The sequence below is a fragment of the Bos taurus genome, chromosome 3, assembly GCF_002263795.3.
Source record: "Bos taurus isolate L1 Dominette 01449 registration number 42190680 breed Hereford chromosome 3, ARS-UCD2.0, whole genome shotgun sequence".
Classification (NCBI taxonomy): Eukaryota; Metazoa; Chordata; class Mammalia; order Artiodactyla; family Bovidae; genus Bos; species Bos taurus.
In genome coordinates, this window is record NC_037330.1 from 26,079,334 (window position 1) to 26,099,064 (window position 19,731).

General features: G+C 39.4%; 1 long non-coding RNA gene across 1 annotated transcript in view; it reads right to left on the reverse strand.

Annotated features, from left to right (window-relative positions):
• LOC112445964 (uncharacterized) overlaps positions 1-19,629 on the reverse strand; it is a 60,405-nt gene extending 40,776 nt beyond the window's left edge. The window contains exons 1-4 of the long non-coding RNA XR_003033978.2: positions 19,392-19,629; positions 6,380-6,472; positions 6,145-6,252; positions 1,063-1,284 (exon numbers count right to left, since the gene is read on the reverse strand). This is a non-coding gene — a long non-coding RNA (uncharacterized lncRNA). The remainder of the gene's footprint in view (positions 1-1,062; positions 1,285-6,144; positions 6,253-6,379; positions 6,473-19,391) is intronic.
• Between the last annotated feature and the right edge of the window lie 102 nt (positions 19,630-19,731).

Below are 19,731 nucleotides of genomic sequence, written 5' to 3' on the forward strand. Positions count from 1 at the left end.
GTGTGTGTGAGGGGCTTCGCTGATAGCTCAGTTGGTAAAGAATCCGCCTGCAATGCAGGAGACCCCAGTTCAATTCCTGGGTCAGGAAGATCTGCTGGGGAAGCAATAGGCTACCCACTCCAGTATTCTTGGGCTTCTCTTGTGGCTCAGCTGGTAAAGAATCTGCCTGTATATGTTATATAAATATTGGCTATCATGTGATTATATGTATTAAACTATGAGGACTCATTGGAGCTTTCAGCTTCACTGCTCATGAAGATCTGCAGCCATCTGTAAGGAAGATGGACCCTCTCCCTGGAAGAGATTCAGTGCTTCCTCAATTACACTTGGGCATTTTCCACCACAGCCCTTCCCTAATTCACAAAGGGGTTGGCAGTGGAATTTCAAGCCTCCTCCTAACTCACTCTAACTTCACCTTGATGTGCTCCCAAAAGTCCCTTGGGGACGATCTCTAAGACTTCAGAAGATGGCTGTAACCTGCTGAGGTGCAGTCTTTACCAGATGATCCAAAATGTCTCTTGAGACCGGTTTATGTGTCCTGTGTTGTTGGGCCTCAAAAATACCTGAAGAATAGGTTTAATTGTTATAAATATTTCCTTGAGTTCACAAATGTTGAGCATGGAAACACAGATGGTCCTGTCCACTCTGCCAGGACCAAACATACTGCTTATATATAATCAAATCTATCAGGTTTTCCATTTTTGTTTCTTCTTTTAGTACTTATGCTTACATGCCTTCAGTACCCCTAGATGATATAAAAATGATCATCTTTATATTTTAATATTCCATGTTTAACGTTTAAATCTTTATTTCATCTGAAGCTAATTTTTAGTATAATCTGTGAGGTAAGGGAGTTAACTATTGTTTTTTCAAGTGATTCTCCAAAACTACTCATTAATTCATCCTTACCCCCACTGAATTTTTATAATATTTTACTCTATTGCATGTTCTTATATGTATATTTATATCTGTTTCTGAATTTTTGATAACGTTTGAGGCCTACAATGTCAACCAGTATATAAAGGAAAGGAAAAAAGAATAGTTATTTGTAAATACATTTACCCAGCTATTCCCTGGAGATGGCTGTGAGTGGCTCAAGAAAGTAAATTTACTTTCTTTTAGCTGTGGGTGCTAGAAATCCAAGATCCAAGAGTCAGTGGGTTTGGGTCATCTTAAGGCTCCTCTCCTTGGCTTGCAGATGGCCACCTCTTCAGTGCATCCTTACATGGCCTCTTGTCTGTGGACACACATCTCTGATGTCTGCTCCTCTTCTTATAAGGACACCTGCAAATTGGATTAGGGTCCACCCATATTATCCCACTTAACCTTAATCACGTCTTTAAAGGCCCTATCTCCAAATACAGTCACATTCTGAGGTACTGCGGGGTAGGACCTCAACAGAGGAATTCAGGAGAACACAATTCAGTCCATAACACTAACATATAAGAAATAATTAATAAAATTAGTTATTATTAAGTATTAAATATGTGTTGGAAAGGGCAAATGAATGTCAAAGCAACCATAACAGGAAAAGATATGACCAACTTAGCTGTTTTCCCCTTATTTGACCAAGAATAGATATTTAATATTTGAACAGTTGGGACACAAGAGAAAGCCTTGTCCAAATAGCTACTGCTTCAAACCAGGTCAGAGGACACTTGAAGACTAGAGCACAATGGCTCAGCAGGTGGATGCTGTTATAGGAACTGAATTGACTAATGGCCTTCTCAAACCACAGGTTACTATTTTAAATGTCACAAAAGACCAGAGAGCATGAAAAGATGAAAAATAAAACCAGTGTGGATCCAATCTTCAAACAAGTAGAACTGAGTGACAGGAGCAGTTTTGGCTCCATGTGACTAAACTAAATTGCCAAGTACTAAGGCTGTCTTTGGGCTAGCGGTAGATTACAATCTTTTTTGTCCTGGGGCTCTCAAAATAGAAAACAGCTTTTTTTCTTTTTTCTGTCCTTCTCACTAAAATCCTTTTTGCAGTCCTTGTAGAGTAAAACATCTGTGTGTTGGTCAAAATCATGCAAAAGGGACACTAACCCTAGTGCTACATAATGTAAATATAAAAGAGGATGTATCTGACACCATATACAAAAATAAACTCAAATTAAAGACCTGAGTGTAAGACCGGATGTTATAAAATGCCTAGAGGAAAACAGAGGCAGAACACTTTTTGACATAAATCACAGCAAGATCTTTTTGGGTTGGGAAGCTCCCTGGGTCCAGAAGATCCCCTGGAGAAGGAAATGGCACCCCACTCCAGTACTCTTGCCTGGAAAATTCCATGGACAGAGAAGCCTGATAGGCTACAGTTCATGGGGTCACAAAGAGTCTGACAGGACTGAGTGACTTCACTTTTCACTTTGCTAAAGGAAACAAAAGCAAAAATAAATAAATGGTATGTAATTAAACTAAAACCCTTTTGCACATCAAAGGAAACCATCGACAAAAATGAAGACAACCCACTGAATGGGAGCAAATATTTACAAGTGATATGACCAATATGGGATGGATATCCAACAACTCAACATCAAGAAAAACAAACAACCCGATTAAAAAACGGGCAGAAGAATTTGCCGCAAGGGGGACAGACTAGAGATTATCATATTAAGTGAAATCAGAAAGGGGAAGACGAACGCCGTATGAGATCACTTACACCTGGAATCTAGAATGTGACACAAGTGGACTCGGTTACTGAAACAAAAGCAGACTCCCAGGCATAGCAAGCAGAGTCAAGGTGGCCAAAGGGGAGACGGGAGAGAAGGGAGAGGGGTAAATTAGGAGCTTGGGATTAGCAGATACGAACTACTATCTGTACAACAGACAACAAGGTCAGTCCTACTGTATAGCACAAGGTACTATATTCAATACCCTGTAATAAATCATAATGGAAAATACAAAAAAGAATATGTATATATGTATAACTGAATCACTTTTCTGTATAGCAAAAACCAACACAACATTGTAAATCAACTACCTTTCAATTTTAGAAGGATAGACATTTTTCTAAAGAGGAAATGCAGATGACACACAAGCACATGAGAAGATGCTCAACATCACTAATCATGAGGGAACTGCAAGTTAAAACTACAGTGAGATATTACCTCACACCTGTCAGAATGGCTATCAGCAAAAAGAACACAAATAACAAATGTTGATGAGGATGTGGAGAAAAGGGAACCCTTAGTACACTGTTGGTGGGAAGCTAAACTGGTGTAGCCACTGTGGAAAACAGTAAGAAGTTTCACAAAAAAATGACAAATAGAAATACCATATGATCTAGCAATTCCGCTCTTGGGCATGTACCCCAAAAAAACAAAAACACTAATTTGAAAAGACACATGCACCACCACGTTTATAGCAGCATTATTTGTAATAACCAAGATATAGATGCAATCTAAGTGTTCATCAACAGATGAATGGATAAAGAGGATGTGATATGTGTGTTTATATATGTGTGTGTGCACACAACAAAATGCTACTCAGTCATAAAAAAGGATGAAAGTTTGCCATTTGTAACAACATGGATGGACTTAGAGGACATTATGCTAAAGAGAAATAAGCTGGAGAAAGACAACTTAAAGAAAGACGGAAAGACTGTATATTTTATATATCACTTATATACAGAATCTAAAAAAATAACAAAATAGTGGATGTAACAAAAAAGCAGTAGAGATACAGTGAACAAACCAGTGGGTACTAGTGGGCACTAGTGCAGAGGGGAGGTGGGGAGGGGCAATATCTGTGTGGGGAGGTGGGGGGCACAAACAACTGGGTGTAAGATAGACACAGGATACACTGTGCAACATGAGGAATCTAGCCAATATTTTGTAATAACTGTAAATTGAAAGTAATCTTTAAAATGTGTTTTAATTTTCAAATTAAAAAAAGAAAGCTTATTTGGGGAAAAAAACTTCCAAGCAAATAAGAAAGAGCAGAGCAATCCTCTGAGCTTGTTTGGATGGAATGCTTAGGCTGGGTATAGCTGCACCAGACTCATCAGGCCAAGCGTTCAAGTAGAGAGTAGTCACCCATTCTCATTACAGTAGAGAGTGACTCTTCTATACAGTAATGCTCTACGTATTTGCAGGAAAAGAAAGAGCAGGGAACTATGATGCTATAGAAGATCCCAACTGAGGAAATGGCCTTGTTAGAAAGGGTGCCCCCCAGAGCTCAGAAACTTGTACTAGCTTATTCTCCTGTCAAGGGCTTCCAGGGCCCTCCAGAGATGTGTCCTGCTCAGTTAAGGAAACCTATCTACCAGCTACTGTAAAGCAGGTCAGGCAACCCTCTAGTACATATGCTGTTGCTGTTCAGTCACTAAGTCGTGCCCAACTTTTTGTGACCCAATGGACTGTGGCACACCAGGCTTCCCCATCCTTCACTATCTCCCGGAGTTTGCTCAAACTCATGTCCATTGAGTTGCTGATGCCATCCAACCATCTCATCCTCTGTCGTCCCCTTCTCCTCTTGCCCTCAATCTTTCCCAGCATCAGGGTCTTTTCCAATGAGCTGTCTCTTTGCATAAGGTGGCCAAAGTACTGGAGCTTCAGCTTCAGCATCAGTCCTTCCAATGAATATTCAGGGTTGATTGATTTCCTTTAAGATTGGTTGGATCTCCGTGCTGTCAGAGGGACTCTCAAGAGTCTTCTCCAGTTCAAAAGCATCAATTCTTTGGCACTCAGCCTTATTTACACATATACATATACAGTACATATACATGTCATTGAACCATTGGTCAGTTGAAATGGCAGCACAAAGCACGACCAATTTTGTTTAAGAGCTTTCACATGGGTGTGCCAACTGAGCCAGCTCTCTACCAGGTGGAAAGAAGAGGCCTATAGGTCTCTGCTCAGATTCACATTAGGACCCAAGCTGTGATTCAAAACAAAAACAAAACCGAAATAATCCTCTGAAGTTACACTGCCAGAAAGGGCCATGAAAATTCTCTTTTGTCATTTGAAGACCACTCACAGTCTGTTATATGCAGAGCACAGACAGTTTCTGAGTTCACTAAATGATCAATTCTTTCTCTTTGACCTTCCTCTCTGTTTCAGGTACTCAATTTGCTCCCTGGGCAAATGATGGTCCAGAATTCTTTCATTAACAGTATGAAAATAGTAAAAATGTCTCAAATATATATTATGGAGCAGATGGTAATTTGAACCAAAGGAAGAGGGTCACTTTTACTGAAAGACCACATGCATTTTTGGTAGTTACAAAAAAAAAAAGAAATCTGATAATTCTCAAATTTTTATCTCCAGTTTTTATCCCCTTCTCCTGACACAGACATGTTTCCAAATACTGACTGAGCACCTCCATCCAAAGTTATCTCATTTTAAACATATCCAAAACAAACTCATTTTTGTGAGTTGTAGTATCTACATAAGTCATCCAAGCTAGAGGTCTGAGAGTCTTCTTTGATCCCTAACACATCCTAATTAATCGGTCTGTCAAAATGCTTCTATAATCCATCTACTTCCTCTTCATTCTTATGGTTCCTAATTCAGCATCTTCTCTCAAGTGAACAATTACCCAGCCTCTAAACTAATTTTCCTGCTCCCAGTTTCATTTTAATTTTTGATCCATGCCCCTTTGAGGCATAGCAGAAATTCAAGATTGACCTCTTTGGAAGAAAGTAATTTGCTTCAGGAGGGGAAAAGCAAGAATTCATTAGGCCTGATTCTCAAGAGGAATGACAAGGTCATAAAATAGAGAAACAAATCTTTATAGATCAATGTGGCACGATGCTGTGGTTTGAGCCAATGACTCTGAATCTGACAGAGTACTATCATGCTACTGAGAGGAGAGGGTGGGAAATTTCTTGATGGGAGGTGGAAAGACAAAGACTGAGTTAAATTAGCTAAGTATCTAATAAGATTCAAAGTGGATGACTATTAGATTTCCTTAATTAATTTGAAAAAAACTTGGGTATGTACTTACTCTAAAAATTATATACGATTTTTAACTTATATAGAGAAAAAATTACTTCTAAATCCACCACCCTAATGATTACCATGTTTGTTCATGCCCTTCCAGTCTTTGTCCACACAGCTACAATCATAGCCTTCGTCTTGGGTAAATATATAGGATTACATATAAAAAGATTTGATGTATTAGAAAAGCAACTGACCTGACTTAAACTCATGCACTTCACTTGAGAAATTGTCAGTGTGGAGTACATCATTCATTAGAGAGTAGGTCCTGCTGCTGAAGAGTGAAGTTGCATCCTGAGTTGTACCTACACATTATTATACAAAAGAAAAGTGCAGAATTTGGTAAGGTGCTACAGATTTAAAACTGGTGGACCTCAGATTTGGAGGAAATACCTAAAGTCTAGGAAAAAAAAAAAAAAAAGACTCTCTTACCTTCATAACATATTCTGGCTTTTATTAGCAGCATCCTTAAAATGGAGTTGATAATATCTACTTCACAGGACTTTGATGAAGAATAAGTGTAAACTATAAAAAAAGATACAAATGTAAGGAAAAATGATTACTATCATTCATGAATCTGTACCTCTCCCCAACCTCCAAACTTCTGAAAAACAATACCCTTGCTTCCTATATTGGTATCTCCCCAACCCACCCTCAACCCCTAGCTAAGAGGAACAGCCAATCTGTTTCTCCTGGGATTGTCAGGTACATTTCACCAAGAGTTTTACAAGGGTAATAACAGGCACCTGGGAGCTATACTTAATATTTATAAATGTCAATCTGAAATTATACTGTTATCAGCAGTAAAGCTTTACAAGCTAAATAAAACATCAAGGCTTTATTTTTTGTTTCTTTTTCCTTTTAAATGGAATTATATAAAACAAATATCTCATAGAAAATTTGTTGCTTTATTTAATAAATACTGTGTGAGGCCCCATAATAACCAAAGAGGACAAAAAGATGAATAAAATAAGTCATAATTCTTTGCCCTAAAGAACTCCCAGTGCAATGAAGACAGGTAAGTTTAATGTACAGGTATAATAATATACGGCAACGGCAATAGTAAGGACAATCACAATAAAGGATTGTGATTACAATCCAGACTTGAGTGGGACTGGGTGGTCAGGGAGGACTTCCTGGAGGAAGTTAAACCTTAAAAGACTTATGGGAGTTATCCAGGCAAAAGCTGTGTATGAAGGAAGGGGAGGGGCTGCAGATGGTATGTCCAGGCAGAAGAAGCAACATATGAGAAAGACCGAAGAGAAAAATGTTACAAGAAATTATGGTTCAGTAGGGGCCCCATGTGGGGCTTCCCTGGTGGCTCAGCAGTAAAGAATACACCTGCAATGTGGGAGACCTGGAGTAGATCCCTGAGTTGGGAAGGTCCCCTGCAGGAGGGCATGGCAACCCACTCTAGTATTCTTGCCTGGAGAATTCCATGGACAGAGGAGCCTGGCAGACTACAGTCCACTGGGTTACAAAGACACAACTGAAACAACTCAGCATACGCATTATACACCAAAGAGTAAGATTTTTGTCATACTCCAAGAACCAATTTTGGCCCACTTACAGGCAATGTCACTATCACTGAGAACACAAAAGAGGAATGAATTAGATTATGAACTCCTATTTCCATTAGTTTTTAGAAACATTATATGAATCACATATAAATTCTAAGAGTTCAAACAAAAAAGTTAACTTCTAATGTTTTAAATTTAATTTATAACATTGTGTTGATTTCTGCCATACATCAACATGAACCAGCCACAGGTATGCATATGTCCCCTCCCTCCTCCCCCCGCTTCTCACCTCTCTAGGCAGTCACAGCAAACCAGGTTTGAACTTGCCGCGTCATACAGCAAATTCTGTTCTGCATAAGGCAGTGTGTGTGCTTCAGTGCTGCTTGTCACCCCACCCTCTCCTCTCCCACCGCGCCCCAAGTCTGTTCATATCTGCGTCTCCACTGCTGCCCTGCAAATATATGTGGAGTCTAGGAAGATGGTACTGACCAACTCATAATGTTTTATTTCAGTTCTTCTAAGAAAATGCTTTTTATTTTAAGTCACTTGGCCACAGACCCCATACTCACATGCCCCAGAGAACCTAGTATGGTAGTAAAAGACCTAGTCATTTATCATCTGGTCTTTGACGAAACTAATTAAATAACATAAGTCTCTGTTGGGAGGGGCTGGGGGAGGAGCATGGCAATCCCAAGTAGTTTGAGGGCAAGAGGGACTGAACCCAGGCAAGTACTAGAGAAGAATCTTCTTTGTCAGAGGCAGCAAAACTTTCACAGGTGTTTGAATAAGAAGATTGTATTAAAGATTAACTCTACCAGTAACACTGTTTTACCAAGATATAAAGTAGTTCTATCCAGCAGAAATTTAAACAGTCTATGTAATTTTTTTAGAAGCCACATTTAAAAAGTAAAAAAGAAACAACTGAAAATAATTTTAACAAAGGGTTTTATTTAATAGATTTTAATTAAAATATTGTCACTTTTAGACATGCAAACTGCAGTATATTCATACATTGGAATGCTTTTCAGTGCTAAAAAGAAATGAACTATCAAGCCATGAAGACATGGAAAATTCTTAAGTGCTTATTATTAAGTGAAAGGACACAATCTGAAAAGACTACGTACTGTACGGAAAAGGGCAAGACCGTAGACAGTAAAAAGATGAGAGGCTGCCACGGGTGTGGGGAGAAGAGATAAATAAATGCAGCACAGTGAAACTCTCCTGTATGATACTATAATGGTGGACATATGTCATTATAAATTTGTCCAAATCTATAGAATGAACAAAACCAAGAGTGAACCCTAATGTAAAATACAGACTTTGAGTGATAATTTGTATCAGTGATAGTTTACAAGTAATAACAAAGGTAATTCCCTAGTGCAGGATATTGATGGTGAGGGAGGCTGTGTGTACTTGGCTGGGGCAGGGGCAGGAAATGCATATATAAAAACTCTGTATTTTTTGCTCAATGTTGCTGTAAATCTAAAGTTACTCTTAAAAAGTCTATATTTAAAATGTGTATCATTTTAACATGCAATCAAGATAAACTATTACTGAGACAGTTTGCATTTTTCCATAATAAATATTTTGAAAACCTGCATGCATGTTCCATTTACACCATTTCTAATTTCTATTAACCACATTTCAAGTGCTCAAAGGCCACTTAACGGCTAGTGGTTCCCACACTGGACAATGTAAGTCTGGAGTAGCAGCAGCACCAAGCCACACTGGATACATAAATGAGGAAAAAAGTGTTCTGCTCTGTAAATGCAGCTTCCAAAAAAGCCTTTGAATCTTCTTTCTACCCAGCCTGCTGGCTCTCAGCTCCTCTCAAACAGATATTCAGGAGCATCTTCCCTGCAAGGCCCCTCCCCAGTCCAGCCCTCCAGATGGTATCACTCTGAAGATTTTTTCTTGATGGAATTCTGTCTAAAAGAGAGGCATGGAACACTGAAGACAGAAGGTATTTATCACACCAGAGGTTCCTGAAAACACCTCATTAATATTAGGTGTACTCCTCATTAATAACAGGAGAAAAAGCTTTCAGGTCCTGTACATTGTACAAAAAAATGAAGAATGAATTAAAACGCAGAGCAGACTTAAATGCTACCTGGAAAATAAGTACTTAAGAAAAAAATAGTTTGTTGTCATTATAGAAATAAATAAATAGGCTTTGCCTCAGTCGGTGGGGACTGTTTATATTTCCTTGCAACTAGAAACATTATTTATTTATATTTCCTAGCAACATTCCTGGAAATAATGTATAGATGTCTCTGCATGCCATGAAATGTTATAATCTACTCATGCTCTAAATGCTGTTACCAAGATGTGGGTACACTTTAGCTCAGAAAAGTTAGCTGTCATTTGAACTAGAAAAGCCGCTATGTTAAATCAGAGTCTGCCTTTACATATTCATCACTTTCAAGTTCTATCACTCATAGAAATGATAAAAAAAAAAGGCATTTATTTGCTTATCATTTTCAACAGCTCTTCGAAATGAAGGGAGATTTAAAAAAAGCAGAAAGTAGACCAATTATAACAAAGTAAAATTGCAGTCTCACAGAATCCAGCAAAGAAAAGAGTATGACATGAAGCAGAATGCATACATATCAAGTAAATTGTATTTACTGTTATAAAAACATTACTAAATGTCTAACTCTCATCTGAGTCCTCTTTGAAATAAAGGAAGAAATGTAAAAATAAATATATAAAATTGGTATTTAACTATGTATGGCCTTTTTAAAAATAAAAAAATTTACACAAAAAGTCAAAATTTTCCACCTTTACTTCTAAACCTTTTCAAATAAGTTGTTGTTGTTCAGTCACTAAATCATGTCCCATGAAATGCAACACACCAGGCTTTTCTGTTCTTCACTATCTCCCAGAGCTTGCTCAAACTCATGTCCATTGAGTCAGTGATGCCATCCGACCACCTCATTCAGCATCAGGGTCTTTTCCAATGAGTGGGCTCTTCGCATCAGGTGGCCGAAGTACTGGAGCTTCAGCTTTAGCATCAGTCCTTCCAATGAATATTCAGGGTTGATTTCCTTTAGGATCAACTGGTTTGATCTCCTTACTCTCAAGAGTCTTCTCCAACACCACAGTTCAAAAACATCAATCCTTCAGCACTCAGCTTTCTTTACGGTCCAACTCAGACATCCATACATGACTACTGGAAAAATCATACTTTTGACTATATGGACCTTTGTTGACAAAGTGATATCTCTGCTTTTTAATATGCTGTCTAGCTTTGTCATACCTTTTCTTACAAGGAGCAAGCGTTTTTTATTTCATGGCTGCTGTCACTGTCTGCAGTGATTTTGGAGCCCTGAAAAGAAAAATAAATCTGTCACAGTGATGGAACCAGGTGCCATGGTGTTAGTTTTTTGAATGTTGAGTTCTAAGTCAGTTTTTTCACTCTCCTCTTCTCAACCTCATCAAGAAGCTCTTTAATTCTTCTTCACTTTCTGCCATTAGAGTGGTATCATCTGCATATCTGAGATTGTTGATATTTCTCCCAGCAATCTTGATTCCAGCTTGTGATTGATTCATCCAGCCTGGCATTTCACATGATGTACTCTGCATACAAGTTAAATAAGCAGGGTGACAATATACAGCCCTAATGTACTTGTTTCCTAATTTTGAACCAGTCTGTTGTTCCATGTCCAGTTCTAACTGTTGGTTCATGACCTGCATACAGGTTTCTCAGGAAACAGATAAGGTGGTCTGGTATTCCCATTTCTTTAAGAGTTTTCCATAGTTTGTTGTGATCCACACAAAGGCTTTAGCAAAGTCAATGAAGCAGATGTTTCTTTGAAATCCCTCACTTTTTGCTTTTCCAGATAAGTACCTTAAGAATACACAAGAGTGACAGAACGCTGTGAACTGGTGAAACTGAGTAACAGATACTTGGGGATGTGCTATACTTTTCTCTCTACTTGTACACAACTTATATTTAAAGTCATCCAGATAAAAAAAAAGTTCAAAATCACTGGTGGAAAGTTTTAAAATATATGAGTATCTTTAACAACAACAAAAAATTGACTACAACAACTACAGAATGTTTGGTTGTCTCTGACTCAAGGCCTGGCATTGGAGATTTACTATTTACTCACACTCTTTTAAATTGTTCATGTGTTTTTAATAAAACATTATTTTATCAGTACAAAGATCTATATATACATGTACATATGTAACACAAACATCTACCCCACAGATATATACATACACATGGATATATATAATATTTATTATACATTTTTATATAACATATACAATATATAAGACACATATAGTTATATATACAATTGCATTATATATGTGTACCTTTATACGTGTGTATGTTTTGGTAAGTGTAGAATACTTAACACTTGCTGAGGATACACCTCCCGAGAATGCATTTAGCTTGGCATCTTATCAGCTGTGGGTCCTTAAGCAAGTCACTTCTGAGTCTTCTTAAAGTGAAGTTGCTCAGTCATGTCCGACTCTCTGCGATCCCATGAATTGTAGCCCACCAGGCTCCTCCATCCATGGGATCTTCCAGGCAAGAGTACTGGAGTGGGTTGCCATTTCCGTCTCCAGAGGATCTTCCCAACCCAGGAATCGAACATGGGTCTCCTGCATTGCAGGCAGATGCTTTACTGTCTGAGCCGTCTTCTTAGGTTAACACATAAATGAGAAAACACATTTGAAAATGCCAATCACAAGGTCTGGTCTAATACAGATATTCACTAAGTGTTACTTTGCTGCTGCTGCTGCTGTTAAGTCGCTTCAGTCGCGTCCGACTCTGTGCGACCCCAGAGACGGCAGCCCACCAGGCTCCCCCGTCCCTGGGATTCTCCAGGCAAGAACACTGGAGTGGGTTGCCATTTACTTCTCCAATGCATGAAAGTGAAAAGGGAAAGTGAAGTTGCTCAGTCGTGTCTGACTCTTCGCGACCCCATGGACTGCAGCCTACCAGGCTCTTCCATCCATGGGATTTTCCAGGCAAGAGTACTGGAGTGGGGTGCCATTGCCTTCTCCGCTGGTCTCATCAATTCATGGCAAATAGATTGGGAAACAATAGAAACAGTAAAAGACTTTATTTTTTTGGGCTCCAAAATCACTGCAGATGGTGACTGCAGCCCCGAAATTAAAAGATGCTTACTGCTTGGAAGAAAAGTTATGACCAACCTAGACAGCACATTAAAAAGCAAAGACATTATTTTGACAACTAAGGTCCATCTAGTCAAAGTTATAGTTTTTCCAGTAGTCATGTATGGATGTGAGAGTTGGACTATAAGGAAAGCTGAGCGCCAAAGAATTGATGCTTTTGAACTGTGGTGTTGGAGAAGACTGTTGAGAGTCCCTTGGACTGCACAGAGATCCAACCAGTCCATCCTAAAAGAAATCAGACCTGAATATTCATTAGAAGGACTGATGCTGATGCTGAAACTCCCGTACTTTGGCCACCTGATGTGAAGAATTGACTCACTAGAAAAGACCCTGATGCTGGGAATGATTGAAGATGGGAGGAGAAGGGGACGACAGAGAATGAGATGGTTGGATGGCATCACTGACTCGATGGACATGAGTTTGAGCAAGCTCCAGGAGTTGGTGATGGCCATGGAAGCCTGGTGTGTTGCAGTCCATGGGGTCGCAAAGAGTGGGACTCGACAGAGTGACTGAACTGAACTGGTAGCTTTTTATTGTAGCTACTTCCACTAGATGGCACTAAAGACTCAGACTCTGGGAGGAAAATAAATCTGAACAGCAGAAGTGATCTACTACAATAAACAAGAAATTTCTCCAGTCATCTGTCCTACCATTATGATCAGTGCCTTAGAAATTAAACATGAATCTTGGCCATTAAATTCATGCATAGTACATTTATTAAAGCATACTATGTTTGAGACTTGCCCAGTGTTAGGAATGCAGAAATAAAATATTATACCTTGTTCTTAGTGTGGGAGGAGTGGGGTGTAGTGAGAAAGAAACAAGTATAAAATTGAAATGAGAATGTTAAAAAGGTCATCACAGTACCATGGGAAGCACAAAGAGGAACACCTAATAAAGGCTTGCTGACAGGATTTCTAGAGAAGCTGATATCTGAAAACTGAGCTTTGAAGAATGGATAGGAATTAACTAGACAAGAGAATGGGCAGGGTGTCCTATGCAGAGCAAGAAGTCTGTACAACTATACAAGAGGCTGAAGCTCAGGGTGCATGCTAGGATGAGGATGAAGCAGTGCAAGAAATGAGGTTAGCTAGACTGGCAGAGGAAGTCAAGCCTTCAGTTCAGTTCAGTTCAGTTCAGTCACTCAGTCGTGTCTGACTCTTCGCAACCCCATGAATCGCAGCACTCCAGGCCTCCTGTCCATCACCAACTCCCAGAATTTACCCAAACTCATGTCCATCAAGTCAGTGATGCCATCCAGCCATCTCATCCTCTGCCATCCCCTTCTCCTCCTGCCCCCAATCCCTCCCAGCATCCGAGTCTTTTCTAATAAGTCAACTCTTCACATGAGGTGGCCAAAGTACTGGAGTTTCAGCTTCAGCATCATTCCTTCCAAAGAAATCCCAGGGCTGACCTCCTTTAGGATGGACTGGCTGGATCTCCTTGCAGTCCAAGGGACTCTCAGGAGTCTTCTCCAACACCACAGTTCAAAAGCATCAATACTTCGGGGCTCAGCTTTCTTTACAGTCCAACTCTCACATCCATACACGACCACTGGAAAAACCATAGCTTTGACTAGACGAACCTTTGTTGTCAAAGTAATGTCTCTGCTTTTCAATATGCTATCTAGGTTGGTCATAACTTTCCTTCCAAGGAGTAAGTGTCTTTTAATTTCATGACTGCAATCACCATCTGCAGTGATTTTGGAACCCAAAAAAATAGTCTGACACTGTTTCCACTGTTTCCCCATCTATTTCCCATAAAGTGATGGGACCAGATGCCATGATCTTCGTTTTCTGAATGTTGAGCTTTAAGCCAACTTTTTCACTCTCCTCTTTCACTTTCATCAAGAGGCTTTTTAGTTCCTCTTCACTTTCTGCCATAAGGGTGGTATCATCTGCATATCTGAGGTTATTGATATTTCTCTCGGCAATCTTGATTCCAGCTTGTGTTTCTTCCAGCCCAGCGTTTCTCATGATGTACTCTGCATATAAGTTAAATAAGCAGGGCGACAATATACAGCCTTAATGTACTCCTTTTTCTATTAGAAGATAATTTGCATGAGAACAGAATTTTAGCTTATTCCACACAATAAGCTATATACTGGCACAGTCAGGAATCCCTCTCTTCATGGAAATTATTATTCTAGTGGGGAGCAAGCCATGAGGATATTTGGGGAAAACATATTCCAGGTGCTTAAGTCATATTTGATGAATAAACGAAGGTATTCAATAGTCACTGAAGATTATGATCAAACTGCAAGGGAGAAAAAAAAGATCTCTAACAGGATTATGGTGAATGAATTGGAAATAGAGACACTACTCAGTGATCCAAAAAAAATATGATAGGAATTTGAACTAAAGCAGGAAAAGCAGGGAAGGAGTGGATTCAGAGCTATGATACAGACAAGAATGGTATCAGCAAAAAGAGCCCCTGTATAAAACGGGCTGCTGCTTTATCTATATCACCTCCAAGCCCCACAACAACCAAGGGAGCTCTCTCTTAAAAAAATAAAAAAGTTTTGCTAAAAGACCCTAGGAAATAGTAGTGTTTAAAAGCCAGGTGCAAAAAATAGTGCACTGCAAGGAGAAGAAAAGTAGTGGTGAGAAGGGCTGAAAGAGGAAGAAAAATCAAGCACAGTGTTAGAGAAACCAAGGAGGAGAAAGTTTCAAGAGGAAACTGTCAATGTCAAAAGCTATAACAAATTCTGGTAGATGATAACTGAAACGCATCCACTGGACAGAGCAAGGGGGACGTTTTCAGGGACTGTGGCAAAAGCAATTTCAGGGGATGGCGAGAACAAAAGCCAGATGATACTATGTTCAGGAGTAAAATGTGAGGAGGATTACAGAAGCAAATGTAGACTATTCTTTTTAAGAGGGAAAGTGAAATCAAGAGCTAAAGACAGGTTGTAAGGTAGAAGAGACTTAAACATCAGTATGAGTTGGAAGAAAAACCCATCAGAAAAGAAAGGATAAAGACAGAGGAGGAAGTAGATGAGACTGGGCTTTAGAGCACAGGTCTTAGAAGAAAGGATTCTCCTTGCTTTTCAAAGGAGGAAGGATGGTGAATGACAGAAACAGGGATAATGGTGAAAGGGAAGCCTGACATAGCTCTCTGGTTCACTTCTGTACATTCACCCCATGTCTGGTGCCGCTAATAAGGCAAACTGTCCAATCCAGATGTGCCTGATTTCCCGATGGGTCATCCTCTGTTCCTGGCCTTCTTGCCTTTGGTACTTTCCCTATCTTGGGCTACAGGTTTAGTGGCTTAATCGCTCAGTCGTGTCTGCCTCTTGTGACCCTGTGGACTGTAGCCTGCCAGGCTCCTCTGTCCATGGGATTTTCCAGGCAAGGATACTGGACTGAGTTCCCATTTCCTCCTCCTGGAGACCTTCCTGACTCAGGGACTGAATCCTTGTCCCTTCTGTCTCCTGCATTGCAGGCGTATTCTTTACCTGGTAAGCCTCAGGAGTGCAGTGAAACTCCTTAGACACTTTAACAGACCTGGCCCTTTCCTCAGTCCTATTCCTCTGATCCCAAGACTTTTGTACTTCCCTGTAACTATTTGCTTCCCGGGGTCCCCAAAAAGATGAAGTAGTATGCGACCATGGACTAAAATACTAACTAATCCTAAGAAAGGAGACTCCTTAAATAATTCTCTCCCATAATCTTATCCCATATCACTTGTGGTCTGTATGATCCACAAAACTCTTGGTTGCAAGTATTCCCATTCTACTTTGGGATCATTCACTTGCCTCATCAATAACAAGTCTTTATTAGACGTCTACTATGTAGGCACGGATTTGGTTTCCAAGGGTTTTTCATCTTAACAAAGAGACAAAAAATACGTGTATGTGTGTGTGTGTGTGTGTATACACACATATATACATATATATACATAATAAATTAAAAACACTTAATACCAGAATGTAGCACAACTGAAAAATTAAAAAGTATAAGCAAGTTGCCATCTGACTCAGTAATCCCACATCTGGATATATATCCAGACAACACTGTAATTCAAAAAGATAAATGCACCTTTATATTTGCAGCACTATTCACAACAGCCAAGACATGGAAACAACCTAAATGTCCACTGACAGATGAACAATGAAAAAGATCTGGCACATACTACAATGGAATACTACTCGGCCATAAAAAAGAATGAAATGATGCCATTTCTGGCAACATAGATAGAACTAGAGGTTAGCATACTAAGTGAAGTAAATCAGAAATGCAAAGACAAATACCACGTGATATCACTTATATATGGAATCTAAAACAGGACACAAATGAATTTACCTATGAGATAGAAACAGGCTCACAGACATGGAGAATAGATTTGTGGTTACCAAGGAGGAGGGTGAGTGAGGGAAGAGATGGCTTGGAAGTTTAGCATTAGCAGACACAAGCAATTATATATAGAACATAGAAATCACAAGACTCTACTGTATAGCACAGGGAACTATATTCAATATCCTGTGATAAGTCAGAATGAAAAAAGAACATGAAAAACAATGTCTATATAACTGAATCACTATGTTGTATGCAATAATGTAAATCAACTATACTTTAATAAATTTGTTTTAAAATCTCTCTCTCTTTAGTTACTCAGTCATGTCCGACTCTTTGCGACTCCATGGACTGTAGCCCACAGGCTCCTCTGTCCATGGGATTCTCCAGGCAAGAATACTGGAGTGGGTTGCCATTTCCTTCTCCATTAAAATAGCCATTGGAGCTCAAATCTGGAGTGCTGAAACAAAGGGAAAAGTTTCAAGAAAGTAGTGTGAAGAGTATGTTTAAATAATAAAGGTGGAAGAATTCTGAAGAGAAAATTGGATAAGACTAAGAAATGTGCTTGGCAATATTTAAGTCCAACTAAAAAGCCAGTTTCATGAATCTATTAAGGAATCCAGATTTCATCCTATAGAGGGAGCCTGGGAGCTACTGAAGCTTTTAGAAATGCTGATTTGTGCCATATTTTTACACTTAATTTGGAAAAACTGTGTAGAGAAAAAAAACAGAAGCCAGGAATAATTCAGAAACTATTCTAATCCTCGAAGTAAGTCCTTATTATCTGAAAGTTCTCCACAGTAAGGTGTTGGCTGTAGGGATGGAAAGAAATTGGTACCTGCTTGGATATGAAAAAAGAAAAAGGAAGCCAAGAGCACTATAAAGTTTCACGCTGGAGGCAAGAGAATGATATCCTTGAGAGAATAAAACAGAAAAATTCAGAGAACACAGTTTAGTGAACAAAGAAGTTCACTGAAGTTTAAGATATGTGGGGCCTAAGGTGATGGGGCACATTTGGGCACAGGTTTATAATAAATGGCTATGACCAAAGCGCAAGACAGAGGTTAGTACTGAAAGTGTGAATCTGAGGATCATCTGCATAAGAAGTAAAGGTAAGGGATAAAGTGGAGCAAGCAGAACCCGTGACGAAAGAGAACGTGAGAAGCTGTCCAAGAAATCAGAAGGCCAGGAGAGTAGAGTATTTCAAAAGGCAAAAGGGAAGCAAGTTTTAAGGATGAAAAAGTACATAACAATGGTGAATACTAAAGAGACTTGAGTGAGAAAAAGGCAGTGACTGGTCATTTGTGATCCACAAGAGCAAAGTCTCAACAGGGAGAGGGAAAAAATGGGTGAAAGCATAAAGCGGGACTAGTCTTTTGAGAAATGTAATGGTGAGGGTCACAAAGGTAAGTAACCTGAAAGGCAGCCTAGTCAAGGGAGAATTTCGTAGAAGAATGTGTTAGTTAAGGACTGATTGAAAATGTGGGACAGCAATGTTTTGAGAAGGCAAGAAGATTGGAATAAAGAGCAAAAGTCTTATGGGGTTAACCTTGGAACAGAAAAAGAGAAGTCAGAAGTCTGAGAGGCGTTGTGACGAATCACAGATTTTTTTTTTAGCAAAACGTGAGTGACTTGCTTTTCTTACTCAATTAAAGGCAGATACCTGCTGAGTTTATATGAGATTCAATGCTTAAGAAGCTGGGGAAGAAAAGGCTACAGGTGATGGGGCTAGAGTCTTAAACAAGGCATCATAAGACAAGCGTTCAAGTCTCATTTGTTCTGCCTTGGGCTTGCCACCAAATTTGAGGCTTTCCTCATAGAGTTGAGGTTAAAGGAGATAATATACAGGTACATTCAAAAGCACTTCTTAAACAAGAGAAGCTTGGAACATCTACCATGGGAGACATGATACAGCATGAATAAGAGATGAAATAAAGCATCTCCAGACATCAGGGAGAGTTGAGGTGAAGTTCAGAATAAGAATAAATGGCAAACCCAAGTCTGCACAGTTTCTGTGACTTACTCCAGCATACTGGAGTGAAGAAAGCAGAATCTGAATCCGTAGGTATGGAGAAGGACAAGAAGCTGAAGAAAACCAGGTAAGGACTATTTTAAGACCTTCCTAGATGTGCTTACTTTTGGAAATTCTATGTAATTCACATATAAATGTAGCATATGACTCATTGACATATTTTGGAAATGGCTGAACATTTCGACTTTCATCTTATAGTTTTCTTTTCATATTTCAAAGTCAAATTTCTGTTCGTTTGTTTCAGATTCCATATTTTTTTAAAGCTTAGGCTCCAGGCACTGTGCCTATAGCATGAAATGGATAATGAAGACATCAGACGGTTGTCCATTGGGTCCAAATCAAGTAGGGAAAGTCATGAACAAAGCAAGCAGTGAGATAATCAGGCATCCTAGTCGGTCTTAAGATAACAGGAACAAATGGAGCATAAGGAGCCAGAGTGTTACCATTTCTGGAATTGTGGAGGTACAGGTTCTAGATGCCAAATTCCCCATACAGCCAAATCAGGAGACTCCTTCTAAGAACGAAGACAGAGAAACTGTGAAGTAAAGGATGTCCTACGTGTTCATCTTACCACTACTCTGTGAGCCCACAGAGGACTTATCCTTCTTTGACATCTTCCACTATACCATTGTGACTAGTCAGGGGCCCTCTCTGATTTAAAAAAAAAAAAAAACCACAGCGAGACAAACTTGCCCTCTTTCTCTTACACAAAACTGTAGAACTCTGGTTGACATACAACTCCTTAGTCATCGGCACCTCTAGCCCCGACGGACGAAACAACAG